Source organism: Palaemon carinicauda, chromosome 38, assembly GCF_036898095.1.
Source record: "Palaemon carinicauda isolate YSFRI2023 chromosome 38, ASM3689809v2, whole genome shotgun sequence".
In the NCBI taxonomy this organism is placed as follows: Eukaryota; Metazoa; Arthropoda; class Malacostraca; order Decapoda; family Palaemonidae; genus Palaemon; species Palaemon carinicauda.
Window position 1 is genome coordinate 20,434,616 of NC_090762.1, and position 6,000 is coordinate 20,440,615.

General features: G+C 35.2%; 1 long non-coding RNA gene across 1 annotated transcript in view; it reads left to right on the top strand.

Annotated features, from left to right (window-relative positions):
* Nucleotides 1-6,000, top strand: part of LOC137630106 (uncharacterized) — a 226,468-nt gene that overhangs the window by 193,688 nt on the left and 26,780 nt on the right. The window lies entirely within an intron of this gene.

Here is a 6,000-nt window from a genome sequence, read left to right on the forward strand (position 1 = left end):
CGAGAAAAACCTATTGAGGATATATCAGGGATATATTCGGGGATATACACAAGGATATATCACAGCGCTGGAGATGGCGTTGGCCGTCCAAGGTGGCTGTAAGAGGTCATAGAGATATGATGTAGCAGGTAGGAAAGTGGAAGTAGGAGTCGATACGGCGTGATTACTTTCTCTCTCTCTCTCTCTCTCTCTCTCTCTCTCTCTCTCATATTCGCTTAACCCTAGCAAGCCTGGAAACCCTCCTCCGTCCTCTCTACCTCCCCCCCCCCCTCCTCTCTCTTTTGTCGCAATTTGCGCTTGTATTGAAAATTCGTCTGAGATATGGCCGGCATACATGCAGGGTATAAGCAGTGACGTACATCACGAGGCAACAATGACTGCATGTCCTTCATTTTCCCTCTCTGAGCGCCGCCTCTGGACGAGGTCTCTGCGATGATGATGATGACAAAGGGGAAAAAGGAAGGAAAAATAAAAAGGCATCAAGAGGCCCGAGATTCTTAAAAAAAAAAAAAAAATCTAGAAACTTGAAGTTGGCGCTTCCATGAATCAATATATATTGCGAAGGGATTTCCAAACAGTGTAGCGATGAAACTGGATTTATTGAGATGGCATTCATCAAATTTCGAGGGAATCCAGTAAATGGAATAGCGTGGACATGTAAAAAGTAATATTTTGGAACTATGTATTTTAGGGATATTTAGAGTCGTAGAACCTGAGCTTATTAGATGTTGGGAATTTGGATTTCCTACATCTATAAGATGATGGGGGAAAATTTAAGTATTTTAACAATACAATGAATAATTTAAACGATATAATTGAATTCCTTTTAAATAATATGAAATATGTTGGCTTTTACAGAGGACATGAAAATTTAATAAGTAATGTTAGTAAAATATTTTGCTTTGATTGGACCATTGCCCAAATTCTGGTAGTATCCCAAAAAGTTACCAAACCTTTCATAAATCGCGCAAAACTGAAGCCTGAAGAACCTAATTCATAATTATTTTTTGGTTTCCTCTTCGCTTGGGATTTACTTTGTGTTGGCTTGGACATTTTGCTTCTTTATCATCTTCCATATTTTGTTTGAATCCCAGATAACTTGTTTGTTATAAAACGTTAAATCACATAGAAAGATAGTGATTACTCTTATAAACTTCATTATGGTTATGCTCTCTCTCTCTCTCTCTCCTCTCTCTCTCTCTCTCTCTCTCTGAGAACCAAGGTAAGAAAATTTACTTTGTGTACACTTTCAGTAATCAGAATGAAAGAGAAGAATATATTTATATACACATGCATCTCATCATCATCATCTCCCACGCCTATTTACGCAAAGGGCCTCGGTTAGATTTCACCAGTCGTCTCTATCTTTAGCTTTTAATTCAATATTTCTCCAATCATCATCATCTACTTGGTGCTTCATAGTTCTCAGCCATGTAATCCTGGGCCTTCCAATTCTTCTAGTACCTTGTGCAGCTCAGCTGAACGTTTGGTGAACTAATCTCTCTTGGGGAGTGCGACGAGTGTTCCCAACCCATCTCCATCTACCCCTCATCAAGATCTCACCCACACATGGCACTCGAGTAATCTCTCTTATAGTTTCATTTCTAATCCTGTCCTGCTATTTAACTCCCAATATTATTTTGAGGGCTTTGTTCTCAAATCTACAAAATCTATTCGAGATTATTTCATTGTCATACCATGGCTCATGTCCAAAGAGTAACACTGATCTCACTAAAATAATATATAGTCTGATTTTTATACATAATTTCAAGCGATTTGATTTTCAAATTCTACTTAACCTAGCCATTCTCTGATTTGCTTTTTTGAATCTTAAGACCCTTTATTGGAGAGCATAGTTCCTAAATACTTAAATGATTCTACCTCATTAATCCTTTCTTCTTCCAATGATATTTCATCTTTCATTGCATACTTTGTTCTCATCATCTCTGTCTTTCTTTTATTTATTTTCAGCCCAACCTCGTGTGATATTTCATGCATTCTGATAAGCAAGCATTGCAAATCCTGTCGTGTTCTGCTAACTAGGACAGCATCATCAGCATACTCTAGGTCTGCTAAATTCTTATCACCAATTCAGTCCAATCCTTCTCCACCATCTCTGACTGTTCTATGGTTTTGTAATTGGGCTCATTTAATCTGTAAGAAACAGTGGACGTAGTCTAGTTTATATAACTATGGTACTTGCCAATGATTATTGTATGGCTTCCTTCATTGATTAAGAAGACACGCCCTTTATAGCAAAACACTTGAATAATTTCAAATCTGCTTAAACTGCAGATACTAATTTATATTGCTACTATGTATATATATATATATATATATATATACATACATACACAACAACAATAAATACAGTTGTTTCCAGCCCACTGTAAGACAAAGGCCTCAGACATGCCCTTAGTCAGGTGTTTGGCTATTTTCATCATCATGCTGGCCACTGCGGATTTGAAATAGGGAAGATTTTTGTCTGATCGCCCGCAGCAAACCAACCTAGTATGAGTGGCCCTGACTATTACGCCATGTTAAGGTATTCCTACTCTGAAAGGGTTATTTGTATTGCATATATATATATATATATATAAAGTATATATATATAAGTATATATATATATATATATAGAGAGAGAGAGAGAGAGAGAGAGAGAGAGAGAGAGAGATGTATGTTGATGTTAATATGTACATAGTATTGGATATTATTCTTTATATATAGTTTAGGCACACCCAAGTAATCGAAGAAACACAAAAGTAGATTTCTTATGGTTGGCAAAATAGTTGTAGATATTGTTCTACTTGAATAAATTTTTTCTCACTATTTATAAACTAATCCCTGTTCTTTAACAGCTGCGAGCTCTATTAAATTATGGTCCCGGAGAAATTAGATATTTGTATTTTTTTGCAGCAGAAGATTTCCTATGTATTTTCCCCCTTGTCTAATCCTTCAACAACCTCCGCCGTTTTCATCATTACCTTCGTTCTTTCCGTTTATTTCGTTCTTTCTCGGTTGCTTAATCCTACTTTATTCAAGAAATGTTATTTATGATTCTCTTCACCGTATGAAACTATTCTCTACGTTAGCTTCTCCCCAGCTTTGCATCATTCGATTTTTTTTCAAGGCTGTCTTGTCTTTCCCTTCGTTGTTATCTTTCATATTTTCTTGGCTACGTAACATATATCAGTGTCTACATAATTATACCAGAACACATTCTCTCTCTCTCTCTCTCTCTCTCTCTCTCTCTGTCTGTGCATCAAAAGATAAAAAGTTGGGTTCATAATATCTTAGACCACAAGGGTGTTGAGGTGTCAAAATAATGACCATAGTAAAGTCTTTTAACTCTGCATCTGCTCCCCTTAACTCTAGTTGCTGTTGTTGTCGTCGTTGATATTTTTTCTACTCTCCTCTCCGGCCTCTTCTTATTATTCCTCTTCCCTCCCCACTCTTGGCACCAGGTCCAGTGGTTAGATTATGAAGGGGATTGTCCCACTTAATTAACGACAACGGGCTGTCCGGGTGCCGGCGAGAAGAGACAGTGTTTGGAGCTTTTGGTGTGGTTGTGTGTGTATATGTATGTACAAGTGTATGTATATATATATGTGTGTGTGTATATACATACGTTTTAGAATGTGTTCGCATGGGTTTACCCTGGATTTTTATCAAGTGGATGGTAAAAAATTATATCTTACACAAACTTTTGTATATGTTATTTTTCAAAGAACTGTATTGGGTATATTTCCCAACGAAAATGGGCTATGAAAATATTTTTGCAGCAGCCAGTCTTCACGTATGTTCGATTAAACAATTTCTTTTAGCCTTTGCCATTTCCCGAGTAGCAATTTATTCATGTACACTAACCCTAAATAGTTCAAAATTTAGTTTGGTGGTTGGGGAGGGGGAAGTTGCCCCACGCTAGTATTTGGGTGTTTATTGGAACGTAGCGTCCGTGCGGAAGCTTGGACGAGTTTTGTAACAAAATTGTGTGTGTGTGGGCTTGATGTATTATGTGGGTTGCTAATGTTTATGCGTGGGCTTATGGGCAAGCATGATGGAGAGAGCTTGTGCTGTGTCGTGATGGTGAGTCGAGATATATGCCATCATAATTTCGTTTATTATATGCCGTGTATTATCTGAGTTATGTAATTTGTTCGTGGACATAATTTATTTCGTATATACAGAAGGCGTCTTCATTACGTCTTAAGGTGACTTAACTTTTTGTGAAGATTAGTATGTTTTATTGGAAAATTGTGGGAAATTTAATAATATTTGTGAGTTAAATTGCGTTTTATGCTGTTCATAAGAATTTGACATGGTAAATAGTCAATCACACACACACACATATATATAGATATATATATGTGTGTGTGTATGTATGTGTGTATATATATATATATATATATATGTGTGTGTGTGTGTGTGCATATATGTGTATATATTGTATATATATATATATATATATATACGTACGTAAATATAAAAAAAAATCCTAACTACTGAGTCATGGGTGAACCCAAGGTCTATGAATTATATACCTTGGGTAAACCTGACGTACATAGAGTATATTTCAATACGATTGATTACACAAGAGAAATCTCAACATCTTGTACACAAATGTACATACACACTCACACACATATGTATATACATATATATATATATATATATATGTTTGTGTGTGTGTGTGTGTGTGTGTATTCACATAAACCATAAATACCTCTTAATATCGGATTCTCTGTGCTTCGTGATCAGGGACTCAAGAAGAAATTAACTTTATAATAATAACTTCTGTTTGGTCAGGGAATCTAACCCTGACCCTGGAAACTGAGTTCCAGTGACTGGAGCATGGGGGCAAGTCACTGGAACCACAGTTTCCTTATCCGGGTTCAATTCCTCGGCTGACAAGAAGCTATTATCATAAAGTTAATACTTCCTTGAGTCTGATTCCGAGGCAGAGAGAATCCAATATTAAGAAGTATTTATGGCTAATATGAATATATAATTAAACCCGTTTAAATGTGAAAAATTGTCATATATATATATATATATATATATATATATTTATATATATGTACATATATATATATATATATATATATTTATTTATATGTGTGTGTGGATAAAATTGCTTTCTACGGCTAATGATGGCAAAGTATTTTTACATATAAATTTATGTCCGGTTATCGTCATTATATAAATATTGCTAAAAAATATTATTGAGTTTTAGCCTCAAATAAAATGAAAAAGAAAAATATCGAAGACAATAACGGTTTCTCTTTCCATCAATGTAAAACCAATTTTCATTCTATCAGACAATACACAAATATACACAATTATTTTTTTCTTTTTCTTCTTTTTACTGTTATAATTTTAATGCTGTACAAAAGTCTACTTCAAAATAGTTGTCTCTGCATTGTATTTCAAAGAATAATGATAGATACTTTAGTGCAGATGAATTGGCCACATTCATTTATTATGTTATCTGGCTATTTGCTGATTCATCACTTTAAACTTCAACTTTTTCATTTTTTTATTTATAATCATATGGTCCTTTACGGGATGCCAACGCAAAAGCCTGTGTCTTGCAATTTTTCCTGGGTAATCTAAAACCAACCGACCAAATGGTCTTGGTGGTGCAGAAATTACCAATCTTGCTTCATCATTGGGATTTTGGTGGTCGATCCTTCACGAATTGAAACGATTTGGTCTCCATTCCTGATAAATCCTCTCTTTAGTCTGATGACCTATGTGTGTCAGATGACACGAGGCACACTATCTCATCCCAAAGATATTAATACATGTCTCAAAGGGAGAATTTTCTCTGATAAGAAATATTTATTTATCGCCAAAACAGTTGAACTTCGTTTAAAACTTTTATTTTGCCTTATAGTCGTCTTGTTTATGGGTTGAGGTTTCATCGTTATACATCTGTATATTGAAAGCATTGAATTTTGACACTGCTTTTGATAGAATTTAATGTCTCGGCCATATTTA